Raw genomic sequence first — 12,133 nt, 5'->3', positions numbered from 1 at the left:
ATCTGGACCTAAATCCATATTTTTTTGCTCACCATGCCATTCCAATTTGAACCCAGCCATATGCAAATCAGTTTTGACCCTGCGTTCAATGGGAACAGTCCAGCCCGAACTGCCAGACCAGGTCCTCCCTAGACTGGAAAGAAGCATCCTAGGACCGGTTTCGGGCTTTCAGCCCTCATCAGCAGGATAGCTTGATTCCAGTGGCATGAGGCACAGGGTCAAGACTGATCTGAATATGGCCAGGTCTAAACTGGGGTGGCATGGTGAGCAAAAGAATGATGTATTTAACCCAGATCTCTTGACTGGGAGTGAATGTTTTGATTTGTTCTGCATTCCGTCGATCAATTGTGTGTCTTTTGCTCTCTCGCCCTAAGTGCGCCGGGTATGCCCAGACGTGGGTCCTGGACTCACTGTGCCACTGGAATCAAGCTATCCTGGCTGAAGAGGGGTGAAGAGGGGTGAAACCCCCAAACCGGTCCTAGGATGCTTGTTTCCCGTCCAGGGAGGACCTGGCTTGGCAGTTCGGGCTGGACTGTTCCCATGAGACACAAGGTCAAGACTGATTTGCATATGGCCAGGTCTGAACTGGGGTGGCATACAGAGCAAAAGAATGATGGATTTAACCCAGATCTCTTGAATGGGGGTGAATGTTTTGATTTGTTCTACATTCCGTCCATCAATTGTGTTTCTTTTGATTTCTCTCCCTAAGTGCGCCAGGTAAGCCCAGACGTGGTCCTGGGCTCACTGTGCTACTGGAATCAAGCTATCCTGGCTGAAGAGGGGTGAAACTCTGAAACATGTTCTAGTATACTTGTTTCCGGTCCAGGGAGGACCTGGCTTGGCATTTTGGGCTGGACTGTTCCCATGAGGCACAGGGTCAAGACTGATTTGCAAATGGCCAGGTCTATACTGGGGTGGCATGGTGAGCAAAAGAATGATGAATTTAACCAAGATCTCTTGACTGGGGGTGAATGTTTTGATTTGTTCTGCATTCTGTCCATCAATTGTGTGTCTTTTGCTTTCTCTCCAAATATATATCGGGTGACACAGGCCTATCCTAAGAACTTTTATACAAAGTCCAGATTGGAGTGGCAAAATGATCTGCATATGATTATTGAGGATGACACCTGGAGATACAGCTGCGAGGCAACGCGCCGAATCTCCTTAAATGGCCAACACGTCTAATTAATTTCAAATTTTTGCAAAGTGTCTACTACATGCTAGAGTGGCTTTTTCGGTATGGGCTGCGTGAGACAGCCGAGTGTGAAAGGTGTAAGTGTGTCCTGCGGACTTACTACCTGTAGCCTGGCTATGCCCAACAATCGCCAAATACTGGGAAAAGATATTCCAGATACTGAGCAACAGTACTGAGGTGCCCATGCTCCCTGATCCATTGATCACCCTGTTGGGCTACACTAAGAAAATAAAGAAGGGAATCCGAACATTGGTTGAAATGGGAGTGTTAATATCAAAGCTTAGAATAGCAATGTGTTGGGCGAGTGGCCCTACACCCACTATGCAGGAGTGGTCACGAGACATGTTGTACTGCAGCACACAGATGGAATTGTATAGTAAGAAACTCCCCCAAACCCCCTCCCTTGGAATCATCCCAAGAAGTTCTGGGGATTGTACCTAGTATATCTAGCTGGAAAAGCTCTCTTGGCTGCAGACTCGCTCCCTGAGTCGGCAGACATCTTAATGTGATTGTAAACGCTATTATCCACCACGTCACTGGAATATGAGGTCAACCTGTGTAACCAACCTGGCAACTGTTTTACAGCATAAGTGATATGTAATTGTGCCTGCTGTGTTCTCCTGAAGATATCACTGTGACTCCTGTTTGTTAATAATTGTATTTCATTACTTCTTTTATTGTTTATACTCATGTGAATGCTTCAAGGATGCATATTATGTAATGTACGATTCCTGTTGCTCAACTGCAGAAGCGAGAAATGTCTTTATTAAAATGTAAAACTTAATAAATACAACAATCAAAAAATAAAATAAAAAATAGCATTAACAACGGAATTGGATATTAATGAAGCCTTTAAAAATGTCTACACCACTCTGTATACAACCCATCCTCCTCCTGACCCAGAGGATATGAATTCATTCCTAAAGGGATTGCAGTTGCCCACTGTTTCCGCTGCTGACTGGGAAGCGTTGGGTGCTCTGTCCGTGCGAGCCATTGATGAGTTGGCTTGGAATAAGGCACTGGGATTGGATAGATTACCTATTGAATCTTACGCCACATTTGCAGCTCGCTTGGTGTCACAACTAGAATGGCTTTATAAAGCATCGCTCAAAGCGAGTTCATTCCCCTCCCACCACGAGTCAGGAGTTAGTCAGTTCTTTGTTGAAGGCAGGCTGCAACCAGAATGATGTCCTTTTATAGACCTTTATCCTTGTTAAACATCGAATATAAAATCCTGAGGAAAATTCTGGTGCAGCGCCTGCTCCCTCTGATCCCATGCTTAATAAACCTGGACCAGTGAGGTTTTGTCCCAAGCTGTAATACCTGACTTAACATTTGCTGTTTCTATCAAATAATGCCTCTGATCATTACCCAGAGGACGGCTGTCTCTCCCTAGACTTAAAGCAAGCATTTGATACACTTTGGTGGGATTTTATGTTCATGACCCTCACACAGTTCAACATCCACCCTACCCATTCAACTACCGGTTCAACTATTATACACTGCCCTCAACGTACTGGCCAAGACTGGGTCACACATCTCCTCACCATACCCGGTGTTCCGTGGCACCAGACAGGTTGCCTGCTCTAACCACTTGTATTTGTGCTGGTGCTAGAGCCCCTGGTGCAACCTGTCAGACAATCCACACTGGGATGGGGGTTCTCACAGGGACTTATGTGTACATGCCAAATCATTATATGCAGATGACATGATATCATACATCTGCAATCTGCAGACAGACTGGTCGCCTGTAGCCATGGTGATCCACTAGTTTGGTAGCTTGTCTGGTCGCCAAGTGAAATATGGCCAAACGGTTGGAGATCTCCTTGCGAACCAACATCTAATGAATCACCAGGACTTTATTTAAAAGCACGGTCTGCAGGAAATGCTCTTTTTGACATATGCTAATATCCTCTGGTATGTCTGCATACATTGGGCACCACTCAGCTCTGAACCGGCGACTCGTGTTTATTCACGAGATACACATCATGGGCCACGGTCAGAGCCTAGTCAAATGAGTGGGCCAGGGCCTGTTCTCACATCTCGCTGCCCCTTTAACTGTGCTGCGCACCAGGTGGAAGAAAAACCTCTCCCATGTTCTCCATGACAAAGAATGGAACTTTACCATTGGGTACCCCAATAGTATTTCCTGTAACTTCTGCTTCAAATTTATACAATTTGCAATTCTACATAGAGCTTATCTCACACAATGAGAAATCCATTCCATGTTTACCACTGCATCTTCAAATTGCCCTCATTGCCAAGCACAAGACACAGATTTATTACACATGCTCTCATCCTGTCCCCCAGTGTCTCCCTAATGGGCAGTCGTCTGGACCGCCCTGATGGACCTAACTGGGTGTGAACACTGGGGCACAGCCGAGCACTGCCTGCTAGGAAAATACAAATACCCTAGACCTAAATGTTCCAAGGTTATGGCACGTCTACCTAGTGCTTATATTGGAGAAGAACTTATTGACAAGGTAGTGGAAGTCCCCCACTGCTCCCCATGTCTTTCAAAGGATGGAGTATGTAGTGCGATGGGGCACGGGGGAGAGGTATACCTTGCGTAGAGAAGAATGCTCTGGCCTGCGTAAGCGTCCCATTGCTTGGTGTGGGATGCTCTCCTTGAGTCCTTTAAGTCTCAGGGAGAAAGCACTGGATAGATTCCTTTCTCTTTCATTGCAGGCACCACCCAATATGCTCTTTATGCACAGTGCACCAGAACTGGCCCCTCCCCACTGCCCTGTAGCGTTGCTCTGTTGACACTCATGAATGGCCCACTGACGTTCTTTGCTTTAATCTGTAACTCACCGTTGATGAGTTATGTCTTGGTGCACCATCTTGACTTCCAGTCTACGTGCTTCGAAATGTCTAACAAAATGAGTTCCACCTCCACACAAATGTCTACTCTGTTCCATGAACACCCACACAGCACAGCAGGATGATGACATGTTATATTTGTTCTGTTGTGTGTCATCCAGATGGTATGAAGATCCTATTCATTGTCATAGTTTTCAGCCTTATTCCCATATGTTCTCAATACTGTTACATCAACTCTGTTAATGAATGACTTGTACCATTGCCCATTTGGGGACATGTATAGCATGATACAAGACAAAAATGTCTGTAAAATGCATGATCTTCTGCCTGTAGAATGCACATATCACTATGTCCTCTTTGTTATATTTGGTGACTCAATAAAATGCAATAAAGTCTGTGTTAAAAAAAAGAAACCTGCACAGTGCCAACAGAACCAAGAAAGAATGCACAATGCTTGCACATAAAACAGCAGTTATAATTGCCTGAGACAGAGTGGTAACAGTGCGAAGGTGGAGATCGCTGTTCTAGGGCATGGTTTGAAGTTCGTTAGAGAAGCATTAGACTGGTGGGCGGTTGGTCGAGTCATGCCATTGGATGTTGCCTAATTTCTTAGGTCATTCAACAGTTTTGGATAATGTTAACAGGCCCTTCACACAATAAAATATATGCTATGTGTACAGCACAAGCAGCACCAGGAGAGAATACACACTTTTTGCACAGTGTAAGTACCCCAAAAAATAAAAACATTTGCAGGTGTCTCTCCATGCACTCACTCACGCATTCAGACATAGGTGCACTAATTCATTGATCACTGCACTCACGTTTACATCCATGTTTCTTGTTAATAATACATGCTCCCTTTACCCATCCTCTCAGCCAATAACAACTCGCCACGCAAGGATCACTTTCACTTATAATCCAAACGTATTAACATTGCCAATGATATGCGTATATTTAAATATACAGCCCAGATATTTAACTCAATATAAAAAAAATGAACAACATAAAAAAAAGCTTATTTTACAATGGGATTTTTTCTGTCGGAGATTTGAAAGCAGCAAAACAGTTTTTACTGTTTGATTCACAGTGTTTATACATGAATTTTCCATCAAAACAAAGAGTGACATCTCAGACCAATTTTACTGAGAATTACAATTCATTGTGCTAGTAAAATAATTTATGAAAGCACACAGTGCATTCCAGTCACTCAAAGATATAAAAGATAGGTTGGGGTAAAAACATAAAAAATGCTAGGAAGCTTCAAGGTGAGCAATTCTGATCCTGTGAAGCCATGATAATCATCTGCAAAGTCCTGGTCTTCACAATAAGAATTCTTATCTAAAAAACAATGCTTTACTCCTCGTTATCATTCCATTACAGGATCAGAATAATTTCTTTGTAACTTCTTATGTTACATATTGGGACTTTGCCAACGATTATCATGCCACAACAGGATCAGAATTACTCTTCTTTGAGTGATGTTTCAGGTACTATACTAAGACTGCCAATTATAAAACTTTAGATAACAGGAATACTGCTTTTAGTTTCTTCAGTGTTTATGGTGAATCACTTAGAGACTCTGTTAAAAGATCTTTCATATCCTTTCACCAATGCACAGTCAACAACCAAATGTATCTTAAGTTTGACTCCCCTGATTTCATCTCTTTAATAGGTGGATGGAAAAATACCTAAAATTCACTTCCTCAAAGACTACATTTCGTTTGCTCTTCTTTAACCCCTTCGACGCTCATGACGAGCTGGGCTCGTCATGAGGTAGCCTCCTCGCACGCTCATGACGAGCCCAGCTCGTCATGAATAATGGGATTTACAAATTCTCAGCGTGCCAGCTGAATTCCCCAAGCACGCATCAGGTTAAAGCTCACTGTAAATGCAAATGCATTTGGGTTGAAATTGCTAACAATGCTGATATTGCTTTGAAACCTGCCACTCCTGTCAATTCATTGGATTCCTCTCGGTTGAGAAATTCTGGTGAATGCTTAATACAATAGAAATACTTTTCATTCTGTTTAAGCTTTGGGTGTTTATTTTATTCACAGCCCTGAAGAAGTTCCATAAGGCTAAATGAACGAAACATGTTGGCTGTTCTGCTTCTTGTTTGAAGAAAGCTAATGAAGAAGGATTTTAAATTCCACTTTTGAACTTCTCTCCCATTTGATTTTCTTTGAATTGTGGTCTTCTCCAATTGGACTTGTGGAATGCTTCTGTATTTGTTTGCAGAGGTACTCTTGGCAGCTAAATACCAGGAGACTGAGAACTTAATGCGAGTTAAAGGATTAATATGGGGTGTGCTGGATGCCTCCTTATGCCACAGGTGTCTTCATTGTGTATCCATATACCAGCTCCTATGTTGTCATCAGAGGAAAAGCTTTAGGAAGCACTACTGAGAGAGAAGCCATGGCTCCGCCCAAATGTTGGTTCATTTCAGTAGAGTTTGATTGGACAGAAATTGTATCCTTGGCTTGTGGGAAAGTTATGCCCATCACAACAGGGCTAAGTTTGTTTGGCTGACAAGCGATTGATGAAGGCTGTAGGCCTGATCAGATTATTAATAAAAGTTGTGACAAAGGCAGTAAATCTGACTTAAATATTGTGAAAATCATAAGTTAAAGCCAGTAGGTCTTTAAGGGTGGATTGTCATTACACAGTGTTATTGTTTGTATACTGGATGTTTGCTTTGGAGAATCTCGCAGATAACTGTAGGCCAGGGTTTTGGTGTTGGTTACCCCCTCTAAAAAACCATAGGGCTAGAAGATCTGCACATAGAGAATCCTTCTTATGTTGTTTTAGGAAGAGTTATATTTAGTTCTGGCAACTGTAATTTAGTACTTATTCATGAATTTGACTGTATACCAATAGTTGCTTTGCAGTAAAGCTTATGTGGAATACTGTAGGCCACTGTTGGTTATGGTGACAAACCAGTGGTAAAAGCTATAGGCCTGCTAGGTTCATTGTGAAATTATATTCCAGAGGTCATAGGTCCAATTAGGACAAAGTAAGCCTCACTTATTTATTGTAAAAATCATTTGGTAATCACACAGGAAATGTTATTAAACTTGTAAAATCCTGTAGAATGGGGTACTCTAGCGAAATATTGCATCAAAAATATTGCCTGACCATAATATCATGGTCAAAACTTTGTGACTAAATAAATCTCCAAAATATTTAGGGTATTGATGGTTGTACTATATTAGTTTAATGTTTTGTTTACTTTATTATCGTTTTCTATTATGGCATTTTATTGCATTGTTGTATGTCTTCATTTTGTTATACAAGTAAAACATTTTTTTTTAATAAATATTATTGTTTATATTCATTTCAACTTTTTGGGCTAATTTGAGAATTTGATTGGTAGTTTTTTTAAAATTTTTATGCTGATTCATTTGTTAATTATGTATCAGGTGTGCCTTTCTGCATACGTTGCTCCACTCTTCAAATTCTCATGACGGCAAGAAAACTAAGATCAGAGGGTCTAATCTACATAAGATCATGCCAGAAAAGAAATCCAGTGGTTTACAAACACATCTTGCTAATTATGTGCTTCAAAAGGTTTACCCTTGATTCCAACTTATTTCTTTAAACTTGAAAACAAAATGATGTAGCCGTGTCAGCATCACCAAGCTACCATATCTCTGAGGAAAAACAGGTATTTGACTGTAAGGAATCCAGCAATATGAATCAGCAAGTGGAATATCAGTTAACTTATAATGTTCCCTTACAACCTACGCCAGTTATACCATCTACTGTGGATTTAGCCATTCCTAATATTGATATTAATATCATTAATGTTTCAGAGGTTCAAAATTGCAACCATTCATGTGTGACGCCAATAAAACTTCAAAAAACAAGAATGAAAGTGTTTACTAGTACACCAAGCATGACATTAACTTAAACTATCATTTACTCCCGATCTTAATTTACAGGTGTCTTGTAACTTTACGGCTAATTATGCACAATACTCCAAATACCTATCCTGCCTAGAAAGAATTTTAGCATCCACCTAGGCCTAATGTAAAGATTAGCTAATATATTTGATCACATACATGCTACTCTTTCTGCGAACCTTCATAATTTGGTGTCAAAGGGGGTGGAGGGTCCTGAAAAGGGTTGCTAAGAAATCAATAGCAAAAAGTCAGGAGGAAATGTCATTGCCATACAAGAAGATTAACATATAATGAATGGTGCAATATTTTGTCTCACCTCATATCGCAAGATATTGTTGTTCAAGTAGGTCAAACCTGTTGTAGAAAAAGTAGGGCAAATGGGACATAAAAAGAATATTGGCTTCATGCTGTACACTTATTCATTAAAAACAGTGGGGGCTGGTGACATTTTAAAGTAGTGGGGCGCAAAATGATAATCATACTGCACCTGCATCATGCTACCATCACATTTGCCGCTGCTGTGGAGCTTGTTCGGTCGTGCATGTACAGTACCGAATGATGTGGTGTCAAAATCCGCTCTGGTGTTTGAGGAAAGAGATGAATGCAGGACGGAAGGACACATTGAACTGACACCTGACGTCCAGTTCACAATAAATCACTGCCAAGAGCAACAAGGCCCTTTCTGTGACTGATCAGCCTGCCTAAACCTGAAATACCATTAACAAGATGCATTGGAACAGTAACTACAATGTGTGTGTGTGTGTGCGTCAGAGCAGCACGACAAAAACCGAGCCCTTCTCTCGGTACATGTGTATTTTATTGCATTTCCCTTTGCAGCAGTTGTACATTAACGTGACTAGGATATGGCATCTAGTGCAAGCAAAGAAAAGGGGCCCTCATCCTCCGGCTTTGAAGCAAAAAAAACTACTGTAATTAGAAAGCAGTGAGCTTCTTACACACCGTACCTGCTACAGTATTTACAGCTGAGCTGTACAACACCTGGCTTCCTCCTCAAATTTTCCATAGACTTTGAAATGAAGCCAAATGGGATTTAAAATCTGCTTAAAGTTCTAGGTTAAAATTCAAATCTTTAAAAAAAATTTGCTAAAGCCAAGATCTCCCGGTTAGTTCAGTTAATGATTATCACAATGTTTTGCAATATATTGCCTTGAGAATTGCTTGAGAAGGTTGTACGGTAATGTGCCCGGTGAATCCCCCATCCCACTCACCCCACCCCACTCACCCCAGACAAGCTCTTTGTTCTGAAGAAGAAAGTGAAAGTGAACACATTTGGCAGCATGGAAAGTTACAAAGCTCACAGTGCTAAATTAAAACCTGACCACATGGAGCCTTCACTGCTGTACAAAATATTCAGTGACTTGATTTTAACAAGGGGAGCCCCGTGCGCAGATGAAGCGCATCAAAGGATGGGCGTCTGGCGTCTGCTCGGGTGGGGTATTCCAGTGTGGCTTGGCCATCAAAATTAAACGGAGCACTTCAGACTAGCACTGCGCGCTCAGCTCAGGCCCGGTTCCAGGAATTTTTATTTGGGTGGGCCAAGGGTGCATTCGGGTGGGCCACTGCAGGCTCGATTTGTCGCATATATGTCTGGGCAGGTCTGCTTCAGGGCCCTTCTTTATCTCTTCTTAGTCTTACAAGGCCCAGCAAAACGCACTCTTTTCCAAATCTCTTTCTAAATGTAATCACTCTCAAAAAGAGTTTTTTCAATGTAATGTCCCTTTGATGGGAAGAGGAGGTTTCTGAGGTGGGAGTATCAGGCAAGTGACACTTCTCTGGCTCCCTCTGTGCGGGCCTTCAGGGAGAATCCCTCTTCATTACTACCTCCACCTGACCACGGACTCTGCAACCCTCTCCCTTACAGGCTTGATTATCCACTACTCCTCTCCAGTGCACCTTATCTCACAGTAGCCCTTATGACCCAACTGCTAATTGAATAAACTAAAACAAAAAGGCCAGCTTCAGTGCTGATGCGAAAGTCTTTTTTGGCGCTGTACCAATAACCTCTTCGTAAATACCTTTACTCCCACCTTCCAACAGTGCCCCTCATCTCCCAATGGCCCCCTCTATTGACCTCCTCCTCGGATTCTCTCACAGCCACACGCCACAAAAGCCCCTCATCTCCTCATAGCTCCTCCCCCTATTGACCTCCTCCTCAGGTTCCCTCACTGCCACCCTCCACCAGTGCCCCTCATCTCTCCCTAACTCCAACCTCCACCCATGACCTCTTCCTCAGATTCCCTCACTACCACCCTCCACCAGTGCCCCTCATCGTGCCATAGCCCCTACCACTACCTCCTCCTCGGATTCCCTCACTGCCACCCTCCAACAGTGCCCCTCATCGCTCCAGAGCCCCTCCCACGACCTCCTCCTCGGATTCCCTCACTGCCACCCTTCAACAGTGCCTCGTATCTTTACGTAGCCCCTCTCTCATATGCATTTCATTTCTTGTATAGCGCTACTCATATCAGTGTAGTGTGTGTCTGTACTTTACACAACGCACTCATTATACTGAGACAATGAATCATACATTGAGTAAATCAGTCTATAAGGAATGTCATACAAGCCACTGAGAATTACAAGGTGTATGAATCACATGCCATCCATACTGGTGGGCGGGATATTTTAAAAGGGTTTGGTCTGGGGAAACACAACCTTAGGATTTAAAGAGTATTCCATGGGGGGCAGCTTTACTGATAAAAATGAATATCTGCCCAAACATACTCATTTAGCAACATTAGAATAATGAAAGACAAAGGAAGTTCTAACTATATCACAAAACAAAAAAGCAAAGTTTTAACTATACCATTCATGTTTGTATGCAGCTCTTTGATGACAGTTCATTGGTTCCTGTCCTATGTAAGGATTGTAACTTCTGAACTTCAAGTAACACAAGGATCTCTGTGACAAAGGCAGTAACCCACTGAGCTATCCAGGGCTTTAAGTGGGCCCGGTCTCACTGGGTCTGAGTAGCGGCAGTTTTTTTAAGGGGGCCTCGAAACGAGTCTCTATTGGGCTCTGTTTTGTGCACTGGTCACAGGTAGTCCGTTTTTTTGCGAAGAGTCCAGAAAAAAAGTGCCAGGCACAAAACAGAGCCCAATAGAGACCTGTTTCGAGACACCAGGCACATCGGTGTACCCTGCTCACACTACTCACAAGTGAAAAGTTACGGCATGACGTCATGCCAGGTGAGCAATGTATTGGTAAAGGAAATCCTTTAAAGAGTCATTTTCTCTCTGGATTTCCCTTCTCTTTTTGAAACTCAGGAGCAGCAACATCGTTCTGGTGTCACCAGGGCTTTAAGTGGAAGCTTTCGCAATATTATATACAAGCCATAGTTTCTGTTATTTATCTTATGCAACTAACAACCATTGACAAAGACAATAGTCCTGACTTGTAGGTATGATGTTACTTGTTGTATCATATACCTGGATGCAATGACAGAAACAGCAAAATACAAGTCGGGCCGCACACTGCTAAACACAGATTTTGAATGTACTGTTTTTAAGCCACGTCCTCAATTACATTGGCCAGGCCCCTTTGAGAGACCCCCCAGTTTTTTCATCCCACTTGAATAGAAATAAAAAAACTTCTTTTCTCCTGCCTACATAGAAAAAGAAATATCAATGCAGCAGGACAGTAGGCAAAGGTTACCAAAGGTTTCATTGTCAAAGAAAGGATTTGTGGCCTTTCGCCACGCAGAGATGAAGGGGTGAAAAAATAAACAAAGCCTCGTTAATATGTAAATGGTCTTGTAAAGACCTGTGAAGTACTCGGGTGCGGCTGCCATCATCTCTAAAACTTCTGTGTGTTTGCGCCGGTGTAGCTGTGTCAGCCTGGGCTAACACACAAGACGGGGGAGGGTTGAAACACTTTGATCCCTAAGGCGTTACCCGCCTGCCTACAAAGCCCTCACTGCGAGGGCCAAGGATCCTCTTTGGGTGGGCCAGGCTCATGTTTGGGTGGGCCTGGCCCAACCGGCCCACCCGCTAGAACCGGGCCTGGCTCAGCTGCAGCGGTACCGTGTACTGCACAGTCACACTCGTTGTGTAATGATTATGGTTTAAAAATAAAGTGGTATATGGTATGCAAGGGCCTGGTTTGTCATCGCTCTGACAATGACGCCATGACGTTAAAGCTACTGCCTGAACTGGTTGGGATGGCAGTCGGCAGAGGTCAGAGAGCAGAAGCAGAG

Source organism: Lissotriton helveticus, chromosome 5_1 (genome assembly GCF_964261635.1).
Source record: "Lissotriton helveticus chromosome 5_1, aLisHel1.1, whole genome shotgun sequence".
NCBI lineage: Eukaryota > Metazoa > Chordata > Amphibia > Caudata > Salamandridae > Lissotriton > Lissotriton helveticus.
This window is presented reverse-complemented; position numbering follows the sequence as displayed.